General features: G+C 42.3%; 1 protein-coding gene across 1 annotated transcript in view; it reads right to left on the bottom strand.

Moving 5' to 3' along the window:
* Window positions 1-5304, bottom strand: part of MTUS2 (microtubule associated scaffold protein 2) — a 974348-nt gene extending 969044 nt beyond the window's left edge. The window contains exon 1 of the mRNA XM_073613369.1: window positions 4951-5304. The gene's annotated coding sequence lies outside the window, so the exon portion shown is untranslated. The remainder of the gene's footprint in view (window positions 1-4950) is intronic.
* Between the last annotated feature and the right edge of the window lie 12764 nt (window positions 5305-18068).

Genomic DNA, 18068 nt, shown 5'->3' on the forward strand with positions numbered 1-18068 from the left:
TTGCGGTAGTAGTTGAAAGGAACTGTTCGCCTCTCTTCATTTATGACAATGTGCTTTTAGAAATCTCCTAAATGTCAACCGCTCCGGATGAACCGGAAAATGTGCAATGTGTGTGTGTCTATCCAACCTAATGTGATATTTGGATATGCTACTTTTACCATCAGGGACATTGATGGATGTAAAAAGAAGAGTGTTCTCACCTCTAACTGCCTCGGCCACCACAATGTGTTTGCACTCTGCCTGCTGGATTCTTTTTTCATAGGTGTCAAAGTTTGGCAGTGCCAGCAGCCCTGATCCTCCAATGATGGATGTACAGTCCCCAGCACTGGCATTCGTATACAAAATTGCAGCAGGAGGATTAGGACTTTTTTTCTTGATAAAAAAGACCAGGGCAGCCATCAGAAATTTTGGGGTCCCTTACAAAGCTTTAGGCCTGGGCCCCCCGGGGCCCGACCCCCAACATTCTGTGTGTTTTAGAGACTGGAGGGATGGATGGTGCCTGGCATGGGTGGGGATGTGTGTGTTGTGGAGACTGGAGGGATGGATGGTGCTCAGCGTGGGTGGAGATGGGAGATGTGTGCGTTGTGGAGAATGGAGGGATGGATGATGCTCGGCAAGGGTGGGGATGCGTGCGTTGTGGAGACTGGAGCGATGGATGGTGCTCGGTCTGGGTGGGGATGTGTGCGTTGTGGAGACTGGAGGTATAGATGATGCTCGGTCTGGGTGGGGATGCGTGTGTTGTGGAGACTGGAGAGATGGATGGTGCTCAGCGTGGGTGGGGATGCGTGCGTTGTGGAGACTGGAGGGATGGATGGTGCTCAGCGTGGGTGGGGATGCGTGCGTTGTGGAGACTGGAGGGATGGATGGTGCTCAGCGTGGGTGGGGATGCGTGCGTTATGGAGACTGGAGGGATGGATGGTGCTCGGTCTGGGTGGGGATGCGTGCGTTGTGGAGACTGGAGGGATGGATGGTGCTCGGTCTGGGTGGGGATGCATGTGTTGTGGAGACTGGAGAGATGGATGGTGCTCAGCATGGGTGGATATGCATGCGTTGTGGAGACTGGAGGGATGGATGGTGCTCAGCGTGGGTGGGGATGCGTGCATTGTGGAGACTGGAGGGATGGATGGTGCTTAGCGTGGGTGGGTATGCGTGCGTTGTGGAGACTGGAGGGATGGATGGTGCTCAGCGTGGGTGGGGATGCGTGCGTTGTGGAGACTGGAGGGATGGATGGTGCTCAGCGTGGGTGGGGATGCGTGCGTTGTGGAGACTGGAGGGATGGATGGTACTCAGCGTGGGTGGGGATGCGTGCATTGTGGAGACTGGAGGGATGGATGGTGCTCAGTGTGGGTGGGGATGCGTGTGTTGTGGAGACTGGAGGGATGGATGGTGCTCGGTCTGGGTGGGGATGCATATGTTGTGGAGACTGGAGGGATGGATGATGCTCAGCGTGGGTGGGGATGCGTGCGTTGTGGAGACTGGAGGGATGGATGGTGCTCAGCGTGGGTGGGGATGCGTGCGTTGTGGAGACTGGAGGGATGGATGGTGCTCAGCGTGGGTGGGGATGCGTGCGTTGTGGAGACTGGAGGGATGGATGGTGCTCGGTCTGGGTGGGGATGCATATGTTGTGGAGACTGGAGGGATGGATGATGCTCAGCGTGGGTGGGGATGCGTGTGTTGTGGATACTGGAGGGATGGATGGTGCTCGGTCTGGGTGGGGATGCGTGCGTTGTGGGGACTGGAGGGATGGAGTAGATGCTGGGTGCGGATAAAGATGATTGAGTTGCATTGTGAAAATGGATGAGGGTGACTGTGGATGGGGATGAGAGTTACATAGTGAAGAGGCGGGCAGCGGGCTCTCCAAAATGTAACTTATTTGCACCCACAGAGTCATCCATTTTCACAATGCAAATCAATTATATGCAGCTATTCAGCCTAAGTGTGTCCCATCCAAGAAGGAGATAAAGTCCCACTAAAATGTACAGGCAGCACAGGGGGCACAGTCAGCAGCACACATTAAATATTTCTGACTTACTCTCCATGCTGCACTCTCCAATCTGTTATTGGTGTCTGTGTCCATGTGCACTGTCGACTAGCTGGCCACTCCCCCTGTCCTTGTCCTGCACAATCACAGTCCGAGCAAATCCTGCAGCAGCCATCAGGCTCTGCCTCCGAAGGGAATGGATGAGCAGAGTGCACTGCCCGTGGTGAAAGTGTCATCCCTTCAAGTTCTCTCCTCCTGCAGCCAGCTGACAAGGGGGGGTCCTGGCGAAAAAGTGTCAGCCCTTTAGGCGATCTCCTCCTCTGTCCAGCAGCTGCTCCTCCTCTCACCAGCAACGCGCTGATTATCAGGGGGACGACGGCCGGGCCCCTGGGGACATGCGGGCCCCTTACAGGTGAAATGCCTGTACCCCCCTGATAGCGGCCCTGCAAAAGACTCTAGGGGGGTTATTTATGAAAGGCCAATCCACTTTGCACTACAAGTGCAAAGTGCACTTGAAATTGCACTGAAAGTGCACTTGGAAGTGCAGTCGCGGTAAATCTGAGGGGTAGATCTGAAATGAGGGGAAGCTCTGCTGGTTTTATTATCCAATTATGTGCAAGCTAAAATGCTTTTTTTAAATTTTTCTTGCATGTCCCCCTCGGATCTACAGCAACTGCACTTCCAAGTCCACGTTGCACTTGTAGTTTGCACTTGTAGTGCAAAGTGGATTTGCCTTTAGTAAATAAATAACCCCCTATGACTGTCTAGAACTTTCAGTGCGGAGATCTATATGATATCAGTTGATTATTCAACCCATCAAAATATATATCAAACCGAAATATCAGTACTGACTGGAATCAGCTGCCAAAGCAGTTTGAAACCACTGAATAATGTATCCAACCTGCAATGAATATTTGAACTATACAAAACAATGTCATTCCCATGTACCCTGACAATCTCCTCTGAAAAATAAGCATTCTCATTGTTTTCATTGAAGCAGAGCATTGGGCAGTCAAGTCATAACAAAGTGCAGTAACCCATTCATAGCAATCAATAACATTATAGAGATTGTGATCAGATTGATGACAGTTGGTTTCAGACTGGTTGCTCTGTATTGCACTTTACACATCACCGCACTTAACACCTACTTAGTATAAAAAGACCCAGCCAAGTATCTGTCCTCAGCATTCTTTTATAGAGAAAGTTAAAGAACACTGGGGGGGGGGACTTATAAAAATCTGCATACTTTGCAATTTCTATTTCTAATGAAAAAACACATTTAATAACCATTCACATTGCAAATGAGTAAACAGTATTGTATACAAAAAATAAAAGCCATTTGAGAAAACACACATATTTCAGCTGTAGATCTGCAAAACATATACTCAACATACAGGATTTTAATAGACGTCCCCTATGTAGTCATATAATAATAATAATAACAACAACAACAACAATAATATTAACAAGTATTATTATTATTATTATTATTATTATTATTATAAGTAATAGTAATAATATTAATAATGATGGCAATAATATTGTAATGATAACGACCTAAATAAATGCTACCTGTACTAGTAATACTATACTAGTAATAGTAGTAGCAATAATAACTACATAAAATAGTTACCACCACTAATACTAGCTATTGCTACCAACAGTACATAATTTGGCTAAAAATCTTCAAAGGACAAAAATTACATGACCTTCAGCTTGCAGGTTTTCAATAGTCCCTATTGTATTCATATAACAACAATATTAATAACAAGAATAACATAGTAATAATAATAATAATAATAACTACCCAAACTACAACCACCTCTACTATTAATACTAATAATGAGTACTACTGATAGTAACAGCAATAATTGTAATAACAACAAGAATCAACATCATAATAATATTAATAGGAAAAAATAATAACTGCATAAAGTGCCTACCACTGTTACTATTGATAATATCTAATACTAATACTAATAATAATAACAACAACTAATAATAGCACATAATTTGGTAAAGCTCTTCAAAGCGCATACATCACATGATCTTCAGTCTGAAAGATTTTATTGGTCCATATTATATTTATATAACTATAAAACTAATAATAATAACTAAACAATTCTACCACCTCTACTACTACTTTTACTACTACTACTAATAATAATAATCATAATGAAATAATAATAACAACTAAAACTTTCTACCACCTCCACTACTCCCACTAGAAATAATGATAATAATAATAACGACCAATAATTCTACCATCTCTACTATTACTACTACCAAAATTAATAATAAGAAATACCCAATATAAATTCTACCACCTTTACTATTAATACTAATTACTACTAATAATAATATTAACAACCCCTAAAAATTCTATTACCTCTACTATTAATACTAATTACTACTACTAAAAATAATAATAATAACAATACTAACAATTCTATCACCTAATCTACTAGTATTACTAATTACTACTACTTCTGCTAATGATATTAATTATAATACCATATACATTCTACCAACTATACTATTAATATGCATACTACTACTACTAATAATAATAATAATAAAAGTGACATAAATAATAATAATAAAGTATCATCTCCATTAATTTATGAACACCTCCTCATCTGTATGGAGAGGAACCTTTTGCTCATTCTAATATTAGATGCAGACTGTAAAGTAGTGGAAGGACATTGAGTATATGACACCATGACAGATCTGTAGTGCCCCCCCCCCCCCACATCTTGCACCCCATGTCCCCTGCAGTGCCCCTGTTTTGTATTGTCGGGCATCAGACAAAGTTTGGCAGTGCCAGCAGCCCTGATCTTCCAATGATGGATGTACAGTCCCCAGCACTGGCATTCTTACAATGATAAGAAGGTATGTGCTAAGTTTGTACTGGAAGTGACTGGTGGGACTGGATGTGTATACTGGGATCCCTCATCCATTGGGCTCACCTTAGTTGGTGTTCCTTGCAGTCCTCCTGGCAGTGCTCGCCCTGTGGGTGATGGTGGCACGGGATGTACCTATCCTGGAGGCGTCACCTTCCATTCACAGACAAAGGAGACCTGGAGGAGGCTGCTGGTGCTGATGTTGGTGCTGATGGTGATGATGATGCCAATGAGATGCTCTCCAGCAGCACCGACCCTACTGAGTGCCAGTACAGGGAGGCTGCACCATCAGAGCACGCTGTGCTGATCTCCGATCCGCCCAGAGATAGATGCACACTGATAGAGAGGGAGAGAGATAGAGAGAGAGAGAGAGGGAGCTGTCAGATGATGATCCTCATCCCTGGAATCGTGCTCCATCCACTGCCTGCATCATCCCAGCGCACGACTCACAGCTCGACTTCCATGTATCGGAGCGCCCTCTGCTGGAGATGTGGCAGCGCAGCAGTCAGCACTTTTCCCATAGGTGGTGAAGTGTGAGAACAAGTCAGATCAGATCATCACTTGCTGGGAAAAGGATCCATGTTATCCCGTCTGCTCATTTGTGCTTCATTTAATTGGAACATCTTACTCAGACTCCGCTTCTATCTATAGCTCCGGCGTTTGCTTCCAAACCATGCAATCCTTTAAATAACTGTTTCCCTTGCTATTTTATCATGGCTGTACCCCTGGAGTACTACTAACCACTTGCTTATTGGGCACTTTCCCCCTCTTCCTGCCCAGGCCAATTTTCAGAGTTCAGCACTGTCACACTTTGAATGACAATTGCACGGTCATGCAACACTGTACCCAAATGACATTTTTATCATTTCTTTCACACAAATAGTGGCATTTTTTCACCTCTGTTTTTTTTGGTAAATAAATGAATAAAGACTGAAAAAAGAAAAAAAAAACTTTTTCATAGTGTGTTATAAAATTTTAGAAACAGGTAATTTTTCTCCTTCACTGATCTGCGCTGATGAGGCTACACTGGTGGGCACTGATGAGGCTGCACTGGTAGGTGGCACTGATGGCCAGTGCTGATGGGCGACACTGATGGGCACTTATAAGTGACACTGATGAGGTGGCACTGATAGCCACTGAGTGGCAGCACTGATGGGCACTGTTTGGCAGCACTGGTGGGCACTGATTGGCAGCACTGGTGGGCACACTTTGGCAGCACTGGTGGGCAATGTTGGCACTACACTGATAAACAGGACACTGATAATCAGTGCCCTGATTATCAGTGTAGCTGTCCCTTTAAGAGAAGCCGGTAACTGGCTCTCTTTTCCGATCCTCACGCTGTCAGCATGAGGAAAGGAATGCTGATCACCAGCCTCTATTTACATCCATGATCAGCTGTGATTGGGCACAGCTGATAACGTGGTAAAGAGCAGCTGATTGACTCTTTATCTCAATCTGTGATCAGTAGGGTCCTCCGGACACAGGGCGCACCGCCTGCGTCCTGCAGCGGCCACACAGCGGGTGCAATAACATATGATGGCCTTCCAGAACTAACCCTCTGCGCTGTAGTCCTCATTCGGCTATAGCGCAGTCAGCAAGTGGTTAAAGCGGAACTAAACTCTCTCAATCAATATGAACTCATTTTAACTGTCACGTCATCAAAGCTGTTTGTGTGGTTTTTGCAAACATGTTTAACCACCTCCGCCCTGAAAGGATTTGCCCCCTTCCTGACCAGGCCATTTTTGGCGATTCTGCACTGCGTCAATTTAACTGACAATTGCGTGGTTATGCGATGTTACACCCAAACAAAATTGATGTCCTTTTTTCCCCACAAATAGAGCTTTCTTTTAGTGGCATTTGATCACCTCTGCGGTTTTTATTTTTTGCGCTATAAACAGTCTTTGCTATAACAAACATCCCAAAATTAAAAAAAAAAATATATACATTTTTACCTCAGTTTAGGCCGATATGTATTCCTCTACATATTTTTGTTAAAAAAAAAAATCGCAATAAGCGTGTATTGATTGGTTTGCGCAAAAGTTATAGCGTCTACAAAATAGAGAATAGATTTATGTCATTTTTATTATTATTTTTTTTTTTTACTAGTAATGGCGGCGATCTGCGATTTTTATCGGGACTGCGATATTGCAGCGGTCAGATTGGACACTTTTGACACTATTTTGGGACCACTGACAATTATACAGCGATCAGCGCTAAAAATAGCCATTGATTACTGTATAAATGTCATTGGCAGGGAAAGAGTTAACACTAGGGAGGTCGGTCAAGGGGTTAACTGTGTTCCCTGGGTGTTTTCTAACTGTGAGGGATGGGACTGACTAGGCGAGGAGAGAGATCGGTGTTCATACTTAGTATGTACACACGATCTCTCTCCTCTCTCCTGAGAGAACCAGGATTTGTGTGTCTACGAGTGATCGTGAGTGCCTGGCGGTCATTGCGCCTGCCGGGCACGCGCGCACCCGGTGACCTACAGCTATGGCGATTTGTACAGCTGAGCCAACCTGCCGCAGTATAACTTTTTAGGTCTAAAGATTACATAAAACTCCCAAAGCATATATTTTCTGAAAGCAGACACCCTAGCCAATAAAATAGTGGTAGTTCCGGTTGTTAATGTCACACAATATTAGCACAATGGTTTATGAAATGCAAAACATCAGTAAAAAATACACGAAAAGTTCATTTTAGGGCATACAAACACAATCAATTACCCAATTTTTTGGGAAAGTATATAAAAACCTCCAGCCGCCCCCCCCCCCCACCCCCATCCAAGGGCTACAGCAGGAGAAGCTGAGATTCCCTTCTGATGTCAGCCGGAATGTCATGTGACCACTGTGCTGTCCGCTAAGCCTCTCCCGCTGTAGCCCTTAGATCGGGGGAGGAGAGCGGTGGGAGGTCACATGACCGCAAAGAGGCTAACTGAAAGAAAGTTTTTACTGGCATCATTTTAAACAAACATTTACACTGTGTAGTATGCCTTGGTAGAACAAAGGGGCTGGCAGTAATCTACTCTGACTTTACCCCCCTCCCTGCCCCTCCCCTCCCCACTTGCCACTACTAATAGTGGCAGGTGGGGAGGGGAGGGACAGGGAGGAGATCGCTCACACACAGGAGCTGAGAGGCAGGGAGAGAGAGGGAGAGAGGGGGAGAGAGGGAAGAGAGGAGAGCAGCGGGATGGCCGAGGCACAAAACCTGACCATGGTTTCATGGATCAGCAGGCATGATCACTGTAGTTAGTTCACATAGGGGGGCACAGGAACAGGCAGGATCAACCAGCTTATTTACAGTCCAGAAAGTAACAGATTAGACAGCACAAGCAATATGCTGTTTAACCTCAATTTTGGGCACTTTCACCCCCCTTCCTGCCCAGCCCAATTGTCAGCTTTTAATGCTGTTGTACTTTGAATGATAATTACTCAGTCATTCAGTCTGTGTGAAGGTTATAGAGCCTACAAGCTATGGTACCAATCATTGAAAAATTACCTGATGTACTGACGGCCTATCCCTTTTCTTGAGGCCCTAACATGCCAGGATAGTACAGGATAGTACAAATATTCTCCAAATTACCCCTTTTTGGAAAGTCGACAGTCCAAGGTATTTAGTAAGAGGCATGGCGAGGTTTTTAAAGCTGCCACAATTCTTTGGAAAATTAAGAAGTTATTATTTTTTTTTTTTTTACAAAAATGTCATAACAAGTTATTTTTTCACACACAGCATAGGCATACTTGCAACTAAACCCAAAAACACATTCTGCTACTCCTTCTGAGTATGGCGATACCACATGTGTGAGACTTTTTCAAAGCCTGGCCACATAGAGGGGTCCAACATCCAAGGAGTACCTTCAAGCATTATGTTAAGACCAGACCTTATTCCGATACCTTTTGTTTACAAGTAAAAATCTGTGTTTTTGCTAGAAAATTACTTAGAACCCCCAAATATTATATATTTTTGTAGCAGAGGCTCTAGAGAATAAAATGGTGGGTTTTGCCAATTTTTATGTCACACGGTATTTGCGCAGCAGTTTTTAAAACACAATTTTACACACTAACGCATAAATACATTTTATTGAATTTCAATGTACGCTGAGATAATATAATACCCAAATTTTTGGTAAACTATGGTGTTACTCCAGGCAAATAGATACCAAACATATCACGCTCTAAAATTGCGCACACTTGTGAAACTTCAGTACCTAAAAATACCCATGGGCGATGTTTTATAAGCCTTTATTGGTTACCAGGTTAAAGTTTCACAGGAGATCTGGTGCAAGAATTATTGCTCTTACCCTGACGTTCACAGCGATAGCTCACATTAGTGGGGCAATCGCCGTTTACATATGGGAGCAAAGCGCGCATTTGCCTTTGCACGTGAGCACAGGGGCAATTTAAATTATTTATGTTTTAATGGGACACTGTTACACTAACAGATGTTTTTGTGCGCTTGTACACTTTGACAGATGTTGATCGTCCATTGGCGCACATTAACAGATGTTTATGTCACAATGGAACACTATCACAGATGTTTTTGTGCACTGGTAACGATGTGGATGGGATACTGTGACAGATGTTTTGTGCACTGGTACAGATGTTCATAGGGACACTTGGACAGATGTTCAAGGGACAGGGACAGTGGTGACAGTGATGTTTGCTGTGCTGTGTAGGGATGGCTGCAACCTGTGTGATCTGTGACAGCTCGCTGTGTAAAATCATCCCTTAGGAAGCTGCTCAGCAGGGAGAACTGTCACACGTGTCTCCGTTTACACTGTGAATGCTGTCACACGTGTCTCCGTTTACACTGTGAATGCTGTGATTGGACACAGCTATCACGTGATCGGGAGGGCCAATCACAGCGCCCATATCCAGATCAGTGTTTGGCTGCAGGGCAGCCATCAGAAATTCTTTTTTTGGCCACCTTACACGGTTTTAGGCCTGCCCCCCCCCCCCCCCCGAGCCTGACCACCAACATTCCCCAGGGCTTGCCCACGGGCCATCCCATCGAGTCCACATACCGGCAACATGTCAGCCCCCCAACACCTGTATATATGCCAGCCCCCTCACACCTGTATATATGTCAGCCCCCCCCACACCTGTATATTTGTCAGCCCCCCCACACCTGTATACATGCCAGCCCCCCTCACACCTGTATATATGTCAGCCCCACCCCACACACCTGTATATATGCCAACCCCCCCCACACATGTATATATGCCAGCCCCCTCACACCTGTATGTATGTCAGCCCCACCCCCCCACACACACCTGTATTTATATCAGCCCCCCCACCTGTATATATGCCAGCCCCCCTCACACCTGTATATATGTCAGCCCCTCCTCACACCTGTATATATGTCAGCCCCCTCACTCCTGTATATATGTCAGCCCCCCACCTGTATATATGCCAGCCCACTTCACTCCTGTATATATGTCAGCCCCCCTCACACCTGTATATATGTCAGCCCCCCATCTGTATTTATGCCAGCCCACCTCACTCCTGTATATATGTCAGCCCCCCTCACACCTGTATATATGTCAGCCCCCCCATCTGTATTTATGCCAGCCCACCTCACACCTGTATATATGTCAGCCCCCCACATATATATATGTGTGTGTGTGTGTGTCAGCTCCACACATACACAAATCTGTAAACACACAAGCCTCTGGCCCCTCCCTGTACATAAACAACCCCCCACCCTTTCCTTCACAGCCCCTACTTGTAAAGGAAATCTTCCTACCTAGTCTCAGCTCGTTTTCATAAAGCTGACATGTTGCTGACAGAGGAGCACATTACAGGCAGCTCACACGAGTGGTGGACATGCACATAGTAGCTAGAGGTGGCAGTAAAGAGCTTGATGTTTGAGCTCCATGACACAGAGAGCATCAAAAGCTGCAAGATCATTTCTATAGTGCACAACACGGCTCCTCTTCACCCATAATGCCTATTTCTGGCCCGGGGGCCCCTTACAGTTGTATCAGCTGTACTCCCCTGATGGCGGCCCTGTTTGGCTGTGTCGGAAGATCACAGCCATCTCAAGATAATGCTGCTGCACGCTGCAGGTTCAACCCACGCGTTCTGAGCGATGTGCTCGTACGTTGACTCAGAACAATGAAGCTCCCAGCCCACCGTTCAAGTACAGTGAATGGTTGGGAAGCTGTTAAAGGAACGGGATCTCTTTTTTAAACCTCTTTAAGGCTGCATTCACCTTTTGAATTTTGTGAAAGTGTGCAAAATCACATGTTTTTGCATGTTTGTGTGAGTTTTGGTACCACGCACATAGGGCAGCCAATTGATTTCAGTGGGATGCCCTACACACAACAAACAAAATGGAGAATTTTTTCCTCTGTGGGACTTTAAAAGGCAGAGAGTCTTGGAAACATGAAGATGTATCAATATTATATATTTATTAGAATAAGTTAAAATATGGTGAATTGAATAAAAAATCAGATGCATATATACAAAAAGGTGGGTGAGAATAACAGGAAATATTGCAACGATACAATAACACCACTTCACGCTGTCCTGACAAATGGACTAGGACAAGAAAATGCTGACGCGTTTCAAGGTTGAAAATGATGAAACCTCTTCTTCAACCTTGAAATGTGTCTTTTTCCATAAAGTTCTTGGCCCTACCACAATATACACGCAACAAACAGGGCAAAGTAGCTTATGTAACTTTTTGAGACCTTCGTGTGTTTTTTAATCACTCATTTTGCCACGTTTTTATGCATGTTTTTCCTCATGAAAAACGCACATCTTTTTTGTCACATTTAGGTTACAATTAATGAAGAATGGCAATGCAAGTTTAAGAGGTGTTTTTTGCACATTCTATTAACAAAATCATACACTTTTACAAGCAATCACAAAACAGTGTGTGAATGCTGCCTCCATGTTTTTTTTTGTTTTTTGTCATTATTTTTAGGCTTTTTTCCCTTTGTTTCCTCCTGGTGATCAAACTAGTCATAAACGTCCTGTCTTGGGGTGCGTGCACTCTGGATAGAGGAGCAATGGACACACCTTTGGACAGCAGCTATGTCAATCTGGGTGAAAGGGAGTGCACACTGATGCTGATAAAATAAATAAATAAATAAATAAATATAAATATATATATATATATATATATTTATTTATATTTATATATACAGTCAGGTCCATAAATATTGGGACATCGACACAATTCTAATCTTTTTGGCTCTGTACACCACCACAATGGATTTGAAATTAAACAAACAAGATGTGCTTTAACTGCAGACTTTCAGCTTTAATTTGAGGGTATTTACATGCAAATCAGGTGAACGGTGTAGGAATTACAACGGTTTGTATATGTGTCTCACACTTTTTAAGGGACCAAAAATAATGGGACAATTGGCTGCTCAGCTGTTCCATGGCCAGGGGTGTGTTATTCCCTCGTTATCCCATTTACAAGGAGCAGATAAAAGGTCCAGAGTTAATTTCAAGTGTGCTATTTGCATTTGGAATCTGTTGCTGTCAACTCCCAATATGAGGGGGGGAGAACCTCTGGGGGAATCTAGGATGGAAAAGGACCTCGGGGTCCTAGTGGATGATAGGCTCAGCAATGGCATGCAATGCCAAGCTGCTGCTAATAAAGCAAACAGAATATTGGCATGCATTAAAAGGGGGATCAACTCCAGAGATAAAAGGATAATTCTCCCGCTCTACAAGACTCTGGTCCGGCCGCACCTGGAGTATGCTGTCCAGTTCTGGGCACCAGTCCTCAGGAGGGATGTACTGGAAATGGAGCGAGTACAAGGAAGGGCAACAAAGCTAATAAAGGGTCTGGAGGATCTTAGTTATGAGGAAAGGTTGCGAGCACTGAACTTATTCTCTCTGGAGAAGAGACGCTTGAGAGGGGATATGATTTCAATTTACAAATACTGTACTGGTGACCCCACAATAGGGATAAAACTTTTTCGCAGAAGAGAGTTTAATAAGACTCGTGGCCACTCATTACAATTAGAAGAAAAGAGGTTTAAACTTAAACTACGTAGAGGGTTCTTTACTGTAAAAGCGGCAAGGATGTGGAATTCCTTTCCACAGGCGGTGGTCTCAGCGGGGAGCATTGATAGCTTTAAGAAACTATTAGATAATCACCTGAATGACCGCAACATACAGGGATATGTAATGTAATACTGACACATAATCACACACATAGGTTGGACTTGATGGACTTGTGTCTTTTTTCAACCTCACCTACTATGTAACTATGAGATCCAAAGAGCTGTCACTATCAGTGAAGCAAGCCATTATTAGGTTGAAAAAACAAAACAAACCCATCAGAGAGATAAAAAAAAAACATTAGGTGTGGCCAAATCAACTGTTTGGAACATCCTTAAAAAGATAGAACGCACCGGTGAGCTCAGCAACACCAAAAGACCCGGAGGAAACGGAAAAAAACTGTGGTGGACGACTGAAGAATTCTTTCCCTGGTGAAGAAAACACCCTTTTCAACAGTTGGCCAGATCAAGCGCTCTCTCCAGGAGGTAGGTGTATGTGTGTCAAAGTCAACAATCAAGAGAAGACTTCACCAGAGTGAATACAGAGGGTTCACCACAAGATGTAAACCATTGGTGAGCCTCAAAAACAGGAAGGCCAGATTAGAGTTTGCCAAACAACATCTAAAAAAAGCCTTCACAGTTCTGGAACAACATCCTATGGACAGATGAGACCAAGGTCAACTTGTACCAGAGTGATGGGAAGAGAAGAGTATGGAGAAGGAAAGGAACTGCTCATGATCCAAAGCATACCACCTCATCAGTGAAGCATGGTGGTGGTAGTGTCATGGCGTGGGCATGTATGGCTGCCAATGGAACTGGTTCTCTTGTATTTATTGATGATGTGACTGCTGACAAAAGCAGCAGGATGAATTCTGAAGTGTTTCAGGCAATATTATCTGCCCATATTCAGCAAAATTCTTCAGAACTCATTGGATGGTGCTTCACAGTGCAGATGGACAATGACCCGAAGCATACTGCGAAAGCAACCAAAGAGTTTTTTAAGGGAAAGAAGTGGAATGTTATGCAATGGCCAAGTCAATCACCTGACCTGAATCCGATTGAGCATGCATTTCACTTGCTGAAGACAAAACTGAAGGGAAAATTCCCCAAGAACAAGCAGGAACTGAAGACAGTTGCAGTAGGGGCCTGGCAGAGCATCATCAAGGATGAAACCCAGCATCTGGTGATGTCTATGTGTTCCAGACTTCAGGCTGTAATTGACTGCAAAGGATTTGCAACCAAGTATTAAAAAGTGAAACATTTGATGGATGATTGTTAATCTGTCCCATTACTTTTGGTAGGCACATACCTTTGGGAGGCACATATACAAACTGTTGTAATTCCTACACCGTTCACCTGATTTGGATGTAAATACCCTCAAATTAAAGCTGAAAGTCTGCAGTTAAAACACATCTGTTTCATTGCAAATCCATTGTGGTGGTGTATAGAGCCAAAAAGATTAGAATTGTGTTGATGTCCCAAATACATATATATATATATATATATATATATATATATATATATATATATATATATATATATATATATATATATATATATATATATATATATATATATATATATATATATATATTAATATATATATTAATATATATATATATATTAATTGTGAGGGGGTTAGCTTGGCAGTGGATATCTGTGACCCCCTGGAAAAGTTCACTACACAAAAATTAGGCACAGCAAACAGCAGTGAAGGTGAAAAAAACAAAGGTGAGGTTTATTTACACTAAATACAATGGTCAAAACAGCACAACAAAAAGAAAGATGAAAATAAATACTTGCCAACTTGGCCACCATCTACATACACAGGTTCCCTGGCTATCAGTTAAGTGCAGCCTTGTGCTGCTCCCAGCATCTATCTCCCTGTTATAGAGGCTTGCCACACAGGCATTGTCTCACCGCACAGACAGGTATCACGCTCCCCAGTCTAACTAGGCACAAAACTGGTTCCAGGGTGGAGCACCTCCCTAAGCATGCTGGGAGTTTTTGCAGAGGTCTTAATGAGACAACTTACTTCAGCTGGGCTCATTACCTCTACACCTGCAGGACTCTCAGCACTTCCCCCTAGTGGTACAAATCTGCATAGAGCCTGAATCTAGGACACACATACCTGCCGTCCTGGACGCAACAAGGCAATTTTACCTGCCTGTATATATACAGTATACATGTATTGTTTATTGTAGCAATTTCAAAAATTGAAGACAGCATCAAAGAAAAACAAGTAAAGAGAACCTGTTGACGCGTTTCACACCATATGGTGCTTAGTTGTAACATACATCCTCTCAGTTCACAGCCTCTAAATACTCTTGAATTTGCTACAATCACAGCTGAACTCACTCAGTGATCAGTTCTCCCACACACAACATCACACATAATAACAAAAGAGAAGCCAGATCATTCCAGGATGTCACTATTTGAATCAGCCAGACCTATAGTATCTCACAAAAGTAAGAACACCCCTCACATGTTTGTAAATATTTTATTTTATCTTTTCATGTGACAACACTGAAGAATTGACACTTTGCTACAATGTAAAGTAGTGAGTGTACAGTATGCATGTGCAATTCGTTTCGTTCCGAATTAGTTTTTTAACGAATTTTGAGAAATTCGTTAATTTGGGAATATCCGAATTAACGAAAACCCGTTTAATGAATTTTTTCCGAATATTCGTAAATTCGATAAAGTTGGACATTCGTAAATTTGGGCATTCGTACATTCGTACATTAGTAAATTAGTGAATTCGTAAATTTGTAAATTCGGAAATCTGAAATAATAGTTAACTAATAATAACTTAACTATTAGTAATTACTAGTAACTTTTAAATTATAGGTATTGTAATTTCCTTTCAAATTTGGCTGTTAGTGAACGTAACACATACAAATTTATCCAAAGTTATGAATGATCCCAAAAAACAGAATGGAACGTAATGAATTAATAATAATAAATAACAATAATAATAACAACATTTTATTATTATTATTTATTATTAATTTGTTCCGTTCCATTTGTTTAGATGCAGCATTTGTTTTGGATAATTCGTAAATTCTGATAAATTCTTATTTGTTACGTTCACTAAAAAAGTCAAATTTGAAAGGAAATTACAATACCTATAATTTAGTAGTTAGTTACTATTTCAGATTTTTGAATTTTCGGGTTTTTGGATTTTCAAACTTAAAATTTACAAATTTCCGAATTATCTAATTTACAAATGTACGATTTTACGAATGTACAAATTTACGAATGTACAAATGTAAAATGTACGAATGTACGAATGAACGAATGTTCGAATTTACGAATGTACGAACGTACGAATGAACGCATTTACGAATGAACAAATTTACGAATCGCGATCATAACGAATGACCCGAAAAACGAAAAAATGAACAAATTTTTTTGGCTGTGCACATGTCTAGTGTACAGCTTTTATAACAGTGTATATTAGCTGTCCCCTCAAAATAACTCAACAAACAGCCATTAATGTCTAAACAAAAGTGAGTACACCACTAAGTAAAAATGTCCGAATTGGGACCAAAGTGTCAATATTTTGTGTGGCCACCATTATTTTCCAGCACTGCCTTACCCCTCCAAAGGAAGGGGATCATGCTCTGCTTCAGTATGTCACAGTACATGTTGTCATTCATGGTTCCCTCAATGAACTGTACCTCCCCAGTGTTGGCAGCACTCATGTAGCCCCAGATCATGACACTCCCACCATGCTTGACTGTAGGCAAGACACACTTGTCTTTGTACTCCTCACCTGGTTGCCGCCACACAGACTTGATACCATCTGAACCAAATAACTTTATCTTGGTCTCATCAGACCACAGGACATGGTTCCAGTAATCCACGTCCTTAGTCTGCTTGTCTTCAGCAAACTGTTTGTGGGCTTTTTTGTGCATCATCTTTAGAAGAGGCATCCTTCTGGGACAACAGCCATGCAGAACAATTTGATGCAGTGTGCGGCATATGGTCTGAGGACTGACAGGCTGACCCCCCACCCCTTCAACCTCTGCAGCAATGCTGGCAGCACTCATACGTCTAGTTCCCAAAGACAACCTCTGGATATGACGCTGAGCATGTGCACTCAACTTCTTTGGTTGACCATGGCGAGGCCTGTTCTGAGTGGAACCTGTATGGTCTTGGCCAAGGTGCTGCAGCTCAGTTTCAGGGTCTTGGCAATCTTCTTATAGCCTAGGCCATCTTTATGTAGAGCAACAATTCTTTTTTTTTCAGACCCTCAGAGAGTTATTTGCCATGAGGTGTCATGTTGAACTTCCAGCAACCAGTATGAGATAGTGAGAGTGATAACACCAAATTTAACACACCTGCTCCCCATTCACACCTGAGACCTTGTAACAGTTAGTGTTACCTTGTAACACTAACGAGTCACATGACACTGGGGAGGGAAATTGGCTAATTGGGCCCAATTTGGACATTATCACTTAGGGGTGTACTCACTTTTGTTGTCAGCGGTTTAGGCATTAATGGCTGTGTATTGAGTTGTTTTGAGGGGAAAGCAAATTTACACTGTTATACAAGCTGTATACTCACTACAGTACTTTACATTGTAGAAAAGTGTAATTTCTTCAGGTGCCACATGATAAGATATAATAAAATATTTACAAAGATGTGAGGGGTGTACTCACTTTTGTGAGATACTGTATGCATACATAAAAGCAATATACTAAAAAGTCATATGTGTATATAGATATGCACCGCACCAAAATATAAATAATAAACAGTAAGTATACATAACTATTAAATATAACATGAACTATAAATGGGACAAGTATTAACACCTACCTGATACACATATGCATACCCATAACATATTTAATACACATATTCAGCATGGAGACACATCCTGATTGTCAGCAAAAGCGACGGATCTGGAGAATCTCAATGTGTTACAGAGGTCATGCATACAAATAGTTCAGATACAAAAGGCAGATGTTAGTGCAAAAAAAAAGCATACAGTGTATTTCATTGACATTTGGGGGACACAAAGGACCCCTTTCTTAAGATGACAGACAAGAGATGTGTATATATATATATATATATATATATATATATATATATATATATATACATATATATATATATATATATATATATATATATATATACTGCTCAAAAAAAT

This window comes from Aquarana catesbeiana, linkage group LG02, assembly GCF_042186555.1.
Source record: "Aquarana catesbeiana isolate 2022-GZ linkage group LG02, ASM4218655v1, whole genome shotgun sequence".
Lineage (NCBI taxonomy): Eukaryota > Metazoa > Chordata > Amphibia > Anura > Ranidae > Aquarana > Aquarana catesbeiana.